General features: G+C 38.4%; 1 protein-coding gene and 1 pseudogene across 7 annotated transcripts in view; both read left to right on the forward strand.

Annotated features, from left to right (window-relative positions):
- The window catches only part of FGGY (FGGY carbohydrate kinase domain containing), a 408,065-nt gene that overhangs the window by 169,830 nt on the left and 222,805 nt on the right, over positions 1-15,430 (forward strand). The window lies entirely within an intron of this gene.
- On the forward strand, positions 11,305-13,915 carry LOC118925438 (cell cycle checkpoint protein RAD17-like; annotated as a pseudogene).

A 15,430-nucleotide genomic window follows, 5' to 3' on the forward strand; every position in this document is an offset into this window, starting at 1 on the left:
ACAAAGAAACCAACAGAAGCCCAGTAAGGTGAAATAATGAGGCATAATCTCTGAGTTAGTGTGCGGCAGAGCTTGGGCTCAAACTCACACCCCATCTCTTCATTGTCCTTTGTATACTTCCCTCCCTTCTTCTTCCTGAGGCTTATCCTCTTTCTCTAAAAATAACTGTCCTTATCAGGGCCATGGGCACATGGGAGCCAAGGAGGGAGCAAAAGTGTGCATTTCTAATAGACATGAGCACTGCAAAATGGACTTTTGTAGATGTGAATCACCAATTTAGCCTCAGGATTCTACTCACTGCTTTGCTCTCCACCTGGAAGTCTTGAGGCCCAGATCCGCATGGGTTGTTTTCATGGTATTAAAACCATCAACAGTTCAGCTCATTGGAAAGACTTTTAACATTATATTTGCACAGCTAACAGGCTAAGCAAGAGATTCAACTGAACAGATTTCTGACTTTGGAGGATAAATACTTTTCAAGGGGTGCACTGCTCCACTTTATCTCAGCTCTGCGCATATAAAGAAACACGGGTTCCCATGGGAATGTGTCTGTGTGTATGGATTTATTTTATAGAGAGTATCTTGGAAAAACTATAGGGAAGCAAATCTGATTTATAGAATCCTATTTCCTGATGCTGTGAATACTAGTTTGGGTCTATGTTAACTACGTCTTAGCCAATGTAATTGATTTATTTCTTCATGCCATCATGAGCCCAGTTATACAAGTACAGGAGTAACAGGGACTCTTGGATAACCAGATGGTGAATAAGATCTGTACTCTCCCAGGTACGCTAAACTATTCAGAAAATTCAGTTTATAGGGGTACCACAACTGAGGGTTAGATGTCTCCAGACGAACATGTTTGTCAAGTTGATGATCATGTTTACCAAGATGCTTTTATCACCAGCTGAGTCCTCTTTTAATGGCTGAGGTCACCCTGGAATTATTTCAGAAACCAGCCTGATGTTAGAGCCTCCTCTGGGCTTGCCAGACACAAATCTAAAGTGAAGTCTGCAGTCTTCCTGATAGCAAACTCTATCCAAGCTCAATTATATGAATCATGGACAAATGTTTTCATATCGGAGCAAGTTCTTTGCCCCTACAAAAGAGAGAGAGAGAGAGAGAGAGAGAGAGAGAGAGCCTGGTTATATATATAAAATGGTTTGAATATGAGAATCTTGACTACATTTCCCAAAGGGAACATTCTATAAATGAAGGAGGTAAAAAAATATATATATATATGTGTGTGTATGTGTGTGTGTGTGTATACATGTGAAATTTTGTGTGTATGTATCTATGCACATACACACATGTAAATAGTTATATGTTGTATTTAACAGTTCTGCATAGTCTATGAAATATACTTTGGATATTGAAATATATCCATTTCTGGAATATTTTAATGCCTTATGGGCACAAGAGAGAATCCAGCATAAACCTTGCAATATTATAGTCATTTCTGAATAAGTATATATATGACTTGAGTTCCTGATTTTTATTACTTACAGTACAGGCAGTTGCTATAATAAAATCTCTAATTGCAGTGGCTCAAACAAGAGTGGATTTTGTTTCTCCTGGTTGAAGGCTGGTACTCCACCTGAATGGAGTCAGGGATGCAGGCTTTTCAACTGTTGTTTTGTCATCCATAGGGTTTTGTCGATATAACTGAAGGAAGGACCATTCCAGTCCTTAGGAAGGAAAAAAGTGGAAGGGGAAGATACATCCCTTTCCTTTAAGGTTATAAACAAGGAATTATACATATCACTCTTACTCTCATTCTATTGACCAGGACCTGGTCACAAAGCCAGAAATAGCTCTAGGAGAGGCAGGGAAATACATGGTGGCTCTGTGCCAAGCTGAAATACCTATAGAAGGAAGAGAGAATGGAGAGAATGTATAGTGGGGGGTCACCCCTCCATCTCTGCCATATTGACTAAGTTGAATGTGAGTTTCCAACATCTTTCTGCTATTTTTAGTAGAAATGGCTCTCAAGTCCTGTGGAACTATTCCTAAGTCTCCCCTGAAGCAAAATGGAACAGGGTGGCATCAGAACTAAGCTTTGTTGCATATCCACTATGCTCTATGTCCTTTATTTACATACACTATCATTTAATTATTAAAACTGCCATAAGTAAGTATCACTCTTCCCATTTTACAAGTAAGGAAAGTGAAGCTCAAAGAGGCAAATAATGTCACAAAGCCATGAAGTGGTTAATTTGTCACCTTTTAATGATCTAATTATTACAAATATTGATTATGGAAAAACAACTGATATTCCCTTTCTGGGAAAATCGTTTCCTCTTCTGTAAACTGAAACTGGAGCATGTATCCGAACCACCTGGAGAGCTTCTTAAAATGGTGATTGCTGGGCCCCACTTAGAGTTTCTGACACAAGATCTGGAGTGAGCCTCGAGCACTGGCATTTCCAGAAGTTTGCAGGTGATGGTCCCCAGCCATACTTGGAGATCCATTAGAGTAGATCTCTCAGATTCCTCTCCTGTTATGTACTAGAGGGCCAGCCATCTGGCTAGCTTTGTTAGTCCTGCTTGGGTTGTGATAAAAAAATACTGCTACTTCATGTAGTGACATCCCAACTGCTTTGGCCAAGTTTGATGGTGATTATTCAGGAAAGTTCTCAACATGAATGGAGGGAAATGCTGATAAAAATCTTTCATGTATTCATTGACTATTTGTTCAAGAAATACTTGTTGAGCATCTCATGTGCCAGGCATTGTGCTAGACACTGGCGATACAGCATGATTAAGACATACCTGGCCCCTGCTTGTGATGTGTATATAGACTATGGAGAAAACAGATTATTAATTTATTGATATTCCTAAAAAGGAAATGCATAGACCTATGATAATCAAATGCTCTGCTCCTGAATTTATATTAAAGCTTCAAACTTTACCTAAAGATGCTTATTTTCTACTGTGGGCTGAATAAATTGCCAATTTGCTCTACCTAGTTTGATTTTTGTTCTTTGCTTTTTGAGGTATTTCTATTGTGCCAGCTCAGTAAGGACATTTCATTTAATTTTTGCCAACCTAAATGTTGCCTTCCTGCCCTAGAGGAAACCTTGGCTCTGTTCAAAATTTGCATTTTCATTTTTAGCAGACAGTGACAGTTTAAATCAACAGCAAGAGCAGAAACCCTTGTCTAAAGCAATTTCCTCGCTATTATTTCAACTTCAATGAAATTAGAAGTCCTAGGGAGATGAACTCAAGTAGTCCTCTTCACCCCCATCTGCACCTCCAGCAATCTGGCTTTTGTAAAGAAAAATAGATGAAGAATGCAGAGTTCTTGAAGGGACGATGTCTGATATAAAAAAGAAGAAAGGGAAATAGTGGCCTGATAACAGTTACCATTTGTTGAGTGTGTATTATGTGCCAGAGACCATTGTCAAGCATTTTATGTGAATTACCAGGTAAATTTCCCAACAAACCAAGGAGGTACAGGTACTGTTATTATCTCCCTTTACAGATATAAAATTGAGGCTCACAGTGGTTAGAGAACTGGCCTAAAATGTCCTAGTTCTTTGATGGAGGAGCAAGAATTCAACACCAGGCCTATCTGCTTCCAAAAGCTCATGCTTTTTACCAGTAAGTTATACCCTGAGTCATTTCATCTGATGCATTTTTCGTAGGGATGGTGCTGATTCATTTGGCTTACTGGTTTTCTGACTCATCTCACTGAACAGGGCCAGATCCAGGGGATCTTCTGCACTCTCCCATGTATCCTCTTACTTCCCACCTTTATTCTCACACAGTCCACCTTCTGCCATCTTTCTTTTCATTGGCTTTAGAGGAATAGCTTCTTATGGACCATCTCTGTGATATAGTAGAAGTCTGGCAAATTTGCCAGGAAGTGAAAGTATGTTTGTTCAGGACTCTAATGTTTATTTAAGTGGGATGTTCAATCACTGATCTGACTTTTTTATGGAGCCTCATTCTATATCCTTGTGATTGGAAAAAAGCCTCAGTAAGTAATGCCTCATGAAGAGTCACTATTATGTGCATTACTTTAAAAGATTTGACAATAAAAAGCACTCAAACTATTGATAATCCATAATTAATATAAAGTAAATAACATTCGTTTTTAAAATAAAATTCACCATGGTAGTGACATGAATATAGGCTCTTTTTTTTTTTTCAAGTCAGACTCATGGAAGATAGGTCATCCATCACCAAAGAATATGTAAGCATATTAGTCCAGAATTCAGTTTTTCTCTTTTATATTGATGAAAACACAATTCTGCTCTTCCAAGAAAGAGTTAGCGGTTTTCTTTTTTGAGCTCATTAAGATGGCTCAAAAAGTCTTGGCTAGCCAACACCTTTTTAAAAAAATCAATTTTTCAATAATTGAGAGTGAATCAGACCCATATAGTTACATTTCCCTTAAGGGGGATATGCTTTCAAAATGATTAAAGGAGAGGCAGCTTTATAGATCTTGAGAAAATGTGCTTGGAAAATGTCCTTTGATTTGTTATGAACCCCAAAGCTTTGATAAAATGAGACACATCTGGGATCAACTTCCCAGCTTCTTTATGCACTAATGGTACATGACCAGTAGTACAGAGTATGCTGAATGTACATACTCTCATCCCTTTTATTAATAACAAAACTCATTTTAGCTGTACACAAGACTCTGAAAGACTACATGTCCCAGCTTCCTTTGCAGCTATGTATGTTCATCTAAGTTTTTTAGCCAATGAAATGTAAGCGGAAGTGTGCTGTGGGATTCCTGAGAAAGCTGCTTTAGAGAGGGGGATGTTGATGTGTTTTCCCTTCTTGCTTGCCTGAATCAGTTCAGTTGGCAGGGGTTCTGGCAGCCTTAAGGTAGGGAGGACAAGGGCCATACCCCCAGGGATGACAAGAGTGAGATTTTGTGGGGGTACCACACCAACCTTGGATTTGCTATCTCTAGAGTTTCTTTATATGAGAGAAAAATTGATTTTTGTTTTTTTTTCTTTTTTTGTCATCATTTTATGTATTTGTAGCTACATTTAATCATAACTAATAAAAATGGTGACTCATCAGGTTTGGGGAAACAGCAAGTACATTAAGATAATAAGTTTAGGCACCATTATTGAGTATTTTCAATATGCCAGGAACAGTTAGAAGAGCTTTATTTGTAATAGCTCACATAACTCACTCAACAGTCTTTTAATAGGGACTATTATCCCCATTTTACAGATGATGAAACAGAGACATAGAAAGGTTACATAGCTTGCCCAGGGGCACGAAGACAAGCAAGGAGTTGAAACCAGTCAGTCTAGCTCTAGAGCTTTCTTTAAATCACTGTAGGAAAATGACAATATTTAATAAGACAAGCAAAAGCTGAACTCAGACCCCAGTTTTTCTCTATGCAGGAGTCTTATCTCAGACCTGACTTTGTCTCTAATTATGTGAGTGACCTCTGGCACATCACTTTCCTTCTCTATGCCTGAGACTTCATCAGTAAGAGGCAAATGACAATACCTCATCATGCTTACTGGACAGCCACTCTGGGCCTGGGTCTGGCCCTGTGCCAGGTACACAGCTGTATTAGTGTGAGAGCCCACAGGTTGGTTAATGAGACAAGGCCTGAACACTTGAGTAAAACCAAGGAACAAGAGAAATACAGAGCAAGGTTACAACATCTGGCAGAATTTTGGTGCTTGGCATACAGTGGGAAACCTGTGAATGTTTCTGGAACTGAAGTGAGAATACATAGTTAAGTGCCCTGGATCAGGCAAAAATAAATGTGAGTCCAAAGGAGGGGAGACCTTTGGGGTTCAAAGAGCTCAGGGAGACTGCGTGAGTGCTGGGCTAATGTTGGGATCAGTAAGTGAAGGAGCCTTGCAGGTCTGATGAGGTTTGGGTCACTAACAGGTAAGTTAGTCTGTGCTCTCCCTCCTGCTCTTTCTGTGTCCCAGATTTAGTTCCCTGAACACACTCCCTGCTTGCCTGCATTAGAACCTATACTAGTACTCCTCTCTGCTGGCCACGCTTTTCCAGTCTCTCCTCCTGAATAAATTCTGCTCCTTGTTCTGGTGTCAGTGACCTACAGGGAAGTTCTCCTAAGTGGATGCAATCTCACTTCCTGCCCCCCAGCTATGAGGACTTGCTTCTAAAGTCAGCATACACTGTGAAAATTTTGTCAGCCAGAATTATCTTTGAAAATCCCTTAGGAAGCTAGATCCCCACTGAGACTGACAAACCGACATGGGCTGCCGTTCCAGTATTTCTTTTTCCCTTTCGAGTTACTGGCCTATTTTAGGATCTAGTTTGTATGAAAAAGTCCACATCACATACAGCCCAGCAGGTTGTGTATCCCAAGAGTTGTCAGGTGAATAGACCATGATCTGATTGGTGCCCCTGAAATTGTTCACTGAGTGGGGAACTGTACACAGCAGACTTGTTAGAGTCATATGTAGTAATAGGAGATACCCACACTATGAGAAAATAGGAAGTGAAGTTAAGCCAGGGAAGAGCTGATTTACATCCTGCTCCAGGGCTGGGCTCTCTGAGTGGCACGGTGAAATAAGTCACTTGCATTATTTATATTGTTTAATTTCTCCCTGTATCTCTTTCATTTACTTCCTGAATCCTGTGGACAGTTAAATTTGTGTGTCATATCTATGCAAACCACAAATCTTTTGTTCTTCCTTTTATTATACTCATTACCTTTGCATTTTTCATGAATTATCTGTAATTATGGGTTTAATATTCCTTCTGGATTATACATTCCATGAGGGCAGGAGCCATGTCCATCTCATGACCTGCTATGGCTCGAGCACCAAAGTAGTACGTGGCACAGTTTTTCTGAGCAGTTCCGTTCCAAGCATTGATGCAGGTATCTACTTTCCTGTCTTCAAGATCCTCTAAACTTCTTTCTCAATTACTTAGTGCAGAGATCTGTAGCTGCAGAGACACCCACGTAGGCCTAGGGTAGAGATAAAACCTGCCTGGGCTGATGTTGTTCCTGTGCTGCAGAAACCACTGAAACTGATAATTATCCAGAGCCACTGGTTATATCTAAGGGTGGCCTAAGGAGCTTTGGACCACATCAGCTCATTATCACCTCATTAAGCACCCCCACCTCTAAAGGCTCCTCTCCTCATTCCTACTGCCAGCACCATGTCCAAGTCTGCTTGCTCCCCAGCCTCATGTTGAGCCCTTTCACACGTGAACTTCACTGAAACATGATCTTGAACATATGTCAATGTTGGTTTCTGAAAAGGCTATCCAGTGACAAGAGCATAATCTCCTTTTTCTTCTATTTTGAAAAAAGTGTGCAAATAAAAGCGACAGAAGTCAGAAAATAAATGAAAGCTGAAAATAATGAATCTTAGTATTCTGACATCCCAGTACAGTTTTGGTTAACATTGCCCTTTTCTGGACATTTTAACATAGATGAAACCCTGCTTTTATATGCTAGTTTGTTACCTGCAGTTTTAAAGCAACATTATCACATATTCACATTTCCATTTTTCCCTTATGCACTTTATCAGCATAATTTTAATTCCAACTGTATTTCATCAAATGATCTCAGGATATTTTTAAATCTTTTGTCAAGGTTGGACACATAAGTGTTTTCAGGGCTTTTTTCTCTAGAATATTAATATTATAAAAATGCTGCAAAGAACCTCTTTATTTTGATTTATTTATGTATCTTTTAAATTGATAGAAATGGAATTACTAGGTAAAAAGCCCTAAAATAATTTTTTATTTCAAGTTATGACTAATGTATATTTAAGATAGAAAACTTGGGAATTATAGTTAAGTATTTCTTCCAATATTGATTCAAAGAGATGGCCATGTTTTGGTGTATTTTCTGTCTTTTTTAACTGCAGATAAACATATATGTATTATATCTGCTATATTTTATATTACACATGTTTGATTGTTTTACATAATTGAAATAATTTATGTCATTAAAACTCTTCAAGTATATTATTTTAAACTTACTCTATAATTTAATTAAGAGCATTTTTCTTGTATCCACTTAAATTTTTTGAGTTCTTATTTCTGTTTTTTATTTTTCTAGTTTTATTTATCTTTTCTATTTTATTCTAATTATTGCTATAAAAATTTAGGATTGTTGTGTTCGAACATACTTTCATTGACATTTTATGTTATTTCTCAGGAATTTTCCACTGATGGTTTTACTAAGTTAAAAGATGTAAAAATATTTTTAACAATCTTGATATATACTGGCAGATTGCTTTACAGAAAGATGATGCCAAATTGCATTTTCAGTAATCTATAAGATTATAAGGCAATGGAAATAGCATGCCGTTTGTTTTAATTTTTTAACTGTTAGTGTGGTTGAACTTTCTCTCATGTTGTTACTCACGTGTATTTTCTTCTAAATTGTCTGGTTCCTAAAAGGATAAGAATATCTGAAGGTTCTTGACACATGTATAGAAAACTGTTTTAAAGGAATTTATTGTATAAGAAATTCATAAGAATAATAGCCAGGTAAATATGAAGGTGAAAATTTCCTGATTTACTTTTTCACATTATGCCACAAGATTCACCTGTGAAAACTTGAAAATTCTTCCATGTCTAAGTTTGTTCTTGTAAGGTGATAACAGACACATGTCCTTATTGGAGGCAAGCAGTCAGGCTATATCATGTCCTCAGATCTCATCCTCCTGGCTTTGAAATCTGGTAAGAGAATGGCTGTGTATCCTTAGGATGATAGAGATAAAATATAGTATCTCAACTCTCAATTGTTTGAGAGCCAGTGACCAGGTTAGCCTCTACTTCTGTGCCTATCATTTTAATAATAACTATTGTTCACTTATTTGTGTAGGTAGTGCCTGGTCCCATACTGTAGTATATACATCAAGAGAGATTACATCTCTTTGCATAGTCTTAATACTCTATTTTCTCAAATTTCTGTTATCTTTTTAATCTGCCTTCTTATTTGGATTTCTGCATTTCATGTTAGAGGCTATCTCCAGATGAACAGGTGATCCTTAGGTGTCTGTTCATACTTGAGAATGGGGTGCTAAAAAGCTGATTGGAAATTCCATCTGGGACTTATCTGCAGGGTCCTTTCTGTAGGGAGATCTGGATGGCTTGTTTACTAAGGAAATCCTCTGCCAGTATCTTTCTTTTAGTTTAAATGAAGTTCCCAGAAAAAATATCTCCCAATCTTTCAGTATCCTATCTTAGTGATGTAAGTCTGGCTTCCAGAGTTCAAGAAGATGGGGTAGGAAAAAAGTTGGATGCGTCCACAATTCATTATGAACTCTTTCACTAAATCTTACTTTTTTCACTTTAACTTCCCCACTGTCAACTGCCTGGTGTCCAGTATCCACACACCTTCTGTTTTGTTCTTTTCAGAGAATAAGCTTCCAGTCTTTTTCCAGGTTGGGGAAAGGGATGGTTATGCTTGTGTGAAGTCATTCTTGAGTTATATTTATATTAAATAAGCTTTCCATTAGACCTCCTATTTTCAGCTTCTCTTTAACCTCATTCCCAGAGATAACAGGTGCCACTAAATTTCTGAGCCTTTTGGGGTTCTATAGGGAAAACAGGGTTGCTTCTTAGAGTTCTTCATAACTAACTTAGGATTCAGGTTGCTTAGGATTGTTAAATTTATTACCATTCATTGTTCTTTTTAACCTCCAAAATTTTATTGCTGCTATTAACTTTTCTCAAATTTTTGACATTAGGAGTTTGTGTCTTTTAAAAGAAATGCCCCTTCTCTCTCCCATCCATTAGGATGGATACTATCAAGAAACAGAAAATAGCAAGTGTTGGTGAGGTTGTAGAGAAGTTGAAAATCTTGTACATTGTTATATTCCATTAGTGGGCATATAAAGTGATGCATCCACTATGGAAAACACATGATGATTCCTCAAAAAATTAAAAATAGAGTTATCTTGTGATCTAACATTCCATCTCTGGGTATATACCCAGAAGAATTAAGAGCAGAGATCTGAAGAGATATATGTACATCTAGGTTCATAGCAGCACTATTCACAATAGTTAAGGGTCCAATAATGGATTGACAAACAAACTGTGATATATATTGGAACACAATGGAATATTATTCAGCCTTAGAAAGGAAGGACATTCTGATGCATGCTACAGTATAGATGAACCTTGATATTAATTGAAATAAGCCAATCACAAAAGGACAAATATTAGGTGATTCCACTTGCATATGGTGCCTATAGCAGTCAAATTCAGAGAGACAGAAATTAGAATACTGGTTTCCAGGGGTTTAGGGAAGGGGAAAATGGGGAGGTATGTTTAATGGGCATAAAGTTTCAGTTTTGCAAGACAAAAAGCATTCTGGACATAGTTGGTTATGGTGGTTGCACAGCAATATGAACATACTAAATATACACTGAGCTAAAAATGTTTAAGATAAATTGAATGCCATATTTATATGACCACAATTAATAAAAAGACTCCTTTACTTTTATTTCACTCCCATCTTGAGAGAAAAGGGGAGAGAAACTAACTAATGTATTCAGTCTATTATTTAAATAGAACTCTATTGTTTCCTATTTTATAGGAAGTCCTTTTGGAGGTTAAATGACTTGCCCTAATCACAAAGCTAGTCATTGCATTAAAGATTTGTTCCCTTTCTGGAAGGTGGGGGTTCTTATATGTTCAATAAATCAATTCATTTTTTTAATAACCAACAAATATTCATTAAGCATTTTCTTTGTTCCAGCACTCTTAAAGGTAGCATTCAGCAAGTATATTAAGATTATAATGCACCGCAGTGTGAGGTGGGGGATTCTATACAATAACAAAGTACATAGATAAACAAGACAATGGCAATTATTCATATGTGTTGTGATGGAAATAAAGTGCTAGTTGAAGTGTAGTGGGAGAGACTTTTAATTGCGATTTCATCACAGAGATGGCTTTAGCAATGTGACTGTGTGGGTAGGAGTGTTCCTGGCAGAAGAAACAGTATGTGCAAAGGCCCAGGGAGAAAAATAGGCTTGGCGCATTGGAGGAAGTAAAAATGACCAATTTGGCAGAACATAGAAAGGGGAATGACAAGAGATGGAGTAAGGGATTTTAAAAATGTGTAGCCTCAGGAGCCTTGGAGTAAGGCATCTGAAGTTTTCCCAAAGGTAATAATAGAAAGCCACTGGAGGTTTTTCAGAAGGAAAATGATTTAGGATGATTTAGCTTTTTGACATTCAGCTTGCTTTCACCAAATATTTACCATATACAGGTGCTTAGCAGATACCAGAAAAGCAATATTGAACAGACACTGCTGCCTGTACAGAAATTATAGTCTGGTAAAAAAAGAAAGAGCAGGTCCCCGGGAGGCGGGACCTCCAAGAGGCTCGGTGCTGAGCCGGTTAAGGCTGGTGGCATCCCTTCTACCCAAGGCAGGACCCGGCTCCTCCGTTCCTCTCCGCCTACGAAGGCATGCAGCTCCCGGAAAGTGAATTATACTTTAATGTACTATAGGGTGTATACTATGGATGGGAACTATTAAAGATTATAATTCAAAAACTTTTCTTACACCAAAGGTATCTTCCCCAAAGGTAGCAGACTGGGTAGACCCATCATTTGATGATTTGTAAGAGAATTTGGGCATCTCTACTATTACTGCCACATCATTAGGTGTGAATAACTCAAGTTATAGAAGGAAAAATGTGCCTTCCACATTAGAACGCAGCAGACTGCCGACTAGAGAAAGAGGAAAGCTATCTTCCTCAGAACAGATTTATGGTGTAGAAATTTCAAAAGAATATCTGTCTGAAAATGAACCATGGGTGGTTAAATACAAACCAGAAACTCAGCATGAACTTGCTGTGCATAAAAAGAAAATTAAAGAAGTTGAAACCTGGTTAAAAACTGAAGTCTTAGAAAGGCAGCAAAAACAGGGTGGATCTATTTTATTAATAACAGGTCCTCCTGGATGTGGGAAAACTACAACTATAAAAATACTATCAAAAGAACATGGTATTCAAGTACAAGAGTGGATTAGTCCAGTTTTACCAGACTTCCAAAAACATGATTTCAAAGAGATAATTAATCCTGAATCAAGCTTCCATGTATTTCCCTATCAGTCTCAGATAGCAGGTTTTAAAGAGTTTCTACTAAGAGCAACAAAATATAACAAACTACAAATGCTTGGAGATGATCTGAGAACTGATAAGAAGATAATTCTGGTTGAAGATTTACCTAACCAGTTTTATCAAGACTCTCATGCTTTACATGAAGTTCTAAGGAAGTATGTGCAGATTGGTCGATGTCCTCTAATATTTATCATCTCGGACATATCTCAGTGGAGATAATAATCAAAGGTTACTGTTTCCCAGAGAAATTCAAGAAGAGTGTGCTATATCAAACATTAGTTTCAACCCTGTGGCACCAACAATTATGATGAAATTTCTTAATTGAATAGTGACAATAGAAGCTAATAAGAATGGAGGAACTACTACTGTCCCTGATAAAATTTCTCTGGAGTTGCTCTGTCAAGGATGTTCTGGTGATATTAGAAGTGCAATAAACAGCCTACAGTTTTCTTCTTCAAAAGGAGGAAACAATTTGTGGCCAAGGAAAAAAGGAACATCTGCTGTGAAATTGGATGCTGCACTGTCAAAATCAAAACAAAGGAGAAAACCTGATAGAGGTTTTGAAAATCAAGAGGTCCAAGCTATTGGTGGCAAAGATGTTTCTCTCTTCCTCTTCAGAGCTTTGGGGAAAATACTCTATTGTAAAAGAGCATCTTTAGCAGTGTTAGACTCACCATGATTGCCTTTACATTTATCAGAGCATGAACAGGATGCAATGCTTGTTCAGCCTGAGAAAGTAGAAATGTCACATATGCCAGGAGAATTATTTAATTTATATCTTCACCAAAACTACATAGATTTCTTCATGGAAGTGGATGATCTTGTGAGAGCCAGTGAATTTCTGAGTTTTGCAGATCTCCTCAATGGTGATTGGAATACCTGTGCCTTACTCAGGGAATATAGTACATCTATAGCTACAAGAGGTGTGATACATTCCAACAAAGCTCGAGCATTTGCTCATTGCCAAGGAGGAGGATCAAGCTTTCGACCCTTGCACAAACCCCAGTGGTTTCTAATAAATAAAAGGATCGGGAAAATTGCCTGGCAGCAAAAGCACTGTTTTCTGACTTCTGCTTACCAGCTTTGTGCCTCCAGACTCAGCTGTTGCCCTACCTTGCTTGCTAACCATTCCAATGAGAAATCAAGCTCAGATTTCTTTTATCCAAGATATTGGAAGGCTTCCTCTGAAGCGACACTTTGGAAGATTGCACATGGAAGCCCTGACTGACTGGGAGCATGGAATGATAGACCCAGACAGTGGAGATGAAGCCCAGTTTAATGAAGGGCAGCCTGCAGAGGAAGCTATGGGTGAACCTACTCAAACCGCTGAACTGGGAACCTGGTCCCTTCCTTTGAGTTAAAATAGTGGGAATGAACTGCCAGCCAGCCAGCCACAGCCCTTTTCAGCCCAGGAAGACATGGAAGAAGAAGACATGACAATAGAAGACTATGAGAGCGATGGGACATAGACACCAGCCCACCAGTCACATTGCTACCTGACAGCACCCCGCTAGTTTTATTCAGTGGTACTTGAACAGAGATTATATGCTTTCAAGAGAATTACAGCCCAATTCTTCACATTTTTAATACTTAAGCACAAGGAATTGACTCTTCTGTCATCTTGAAGTAAATTGAAGATCAAGCCTTCAAATATATCTTAATTTTTTTCTTTAGTATTTATTTAGTCTTGAGAGTGGTGTTGGAAGTGAAGGTCAGTGTGTATGAAGCATGTTTGGACATTATGCCCAACATCAGTAAATGTGAAGGAATAAATCAGAATACAAAAACTTTATGGGGTTATGAATATGAATTATAAAAATTCAGTATGCAACTATGAGTGTAAATAAACTTTGTGCCTTACTCAGTTTCCTTATGGTCTCCAGCTTCTCAGAGGCCATTTTTATGTTGTACAGTGGAATATTTTAGGTATTTTTTTTGGAAAGTATTTGCATATTTATATTGAAATTAAAACGTTGAATTAAAAAAAAAAAAGAAAAAGAAAGAGCAGACAGTGTCAGTGAAACAGCAGTATAGCCTGCATTGTGCATTCTAGAACTAGAGGTGATTTTTAGGAAGACGTTTTTCAATGAGCAAATCAGATTGGGGGATTCATATTTCATATTTCCTTAGTGATTCTTAGTTTTAATTCAGCTTAGGATTTCACAGATTTATTTGAACCGAGAGCTTCTTTTACATAACACCTTTTAACAGCCTTTTTAGCTCACTATATAGGAAACACCCTCTGAGAAACATTGAATGAGGGAAATGTGACAATTAAATTATACGCTAAGTGTGATGGCTATACTGAGAGGGGATCTAGCATAGTTCAGCGTGTGGAGGAAGCAGGCATTCAGGGTGGCCTTCCTGGAGAAGGTGACCCATGTGTTGCTTCCTGAGGGGTGAGTAGAAGTTAGCTATGTATAGAAGCAGAGAAGGACTTTCCACAGAGGAAGAACAGCCTAAGCACAGACATGGAGACCCAAACAGGTACCTCATCAGCCTCGGAAAACAGACTTTACAAATGTCAAGCAGGACGAGGGAACCTTTGTTATTTTGCACCTTACTCGTTATAATTGGTTTGAAATGGAGACAGAGTAGAATGTAATTTTCCATATCCAGATTTCAATATGAACTGCCAGTTTCTGTTTTCAGTGGGTTTCTGCTCTCTGTTGCCATGTCTGCCCCTCAGTCTCCTCCCTCCACCTTTCTCCTACCCTGTCTGCACGCTCAGTGCCGCTTTGTCTTGGGAAGGCCACACAGAAGCCCCTGGCTGCGCACCTTTCTCCCCGTGTCAGATGGCTCAGCCTTCCTGGAAGCGTGGGCTTCCTGTTAGTACCTACAACTCTGTCAGCACTGCTATTTCTGTCTTCACATTGTTTCTGAAAACTCACACTGCCGCCCAGTTTTCCTTCCACATTCTTCCAGGTTCATTTTTGCATCTGATTTATGCAAGGCAGCTTAATTAGAGGATGTCACATTCCCCTGCAAGAGAGAGTTTCATGCACAGCAGGTTACGTGGGAATTGGAAAGGTTTGCAGGTGCCGGAGGGTCCGTGTCTCCCCATCACCGGTCCCGGCCCCCTGCACTCAGCCCTTTCCATGTGATGGAATAGAGTAAAATAGAGGTACTTTACATGAATTTTTCTTCTTCATTGTTATTAGGTGATTAATAAAAATAGCCCCACTTACTATGTACCAGACACTGTACCAAGCGTTTTACATTATTGTTTAATTTTTGCAACCCTGAAGTGTGTTTTATTAACTCTAGAAATGAGGAGAAGGGAGCTGGAGAGTAACTTGCTCACACCATTCAGTTCACAGAAGAGGCCATCATTTAAACCCAGGGTGTAGTTGTAAAGTTCACACATCCAAGACA

This window comes from Manis pentadactyla, chromosome 4, assembly GCF_030020395.1.
Source record: "Manis pentadactyla isolate mManPen7 chromosome 4, mManPen7.hap1, whole genome shotgun sequence".
Taxonomy (NCBI): domain Eukaryota; kingdom Metazoa; phylum Chordata; class Mammalia; order Pholidota; family Manidae; genus Manis; species Manis pentadactyla.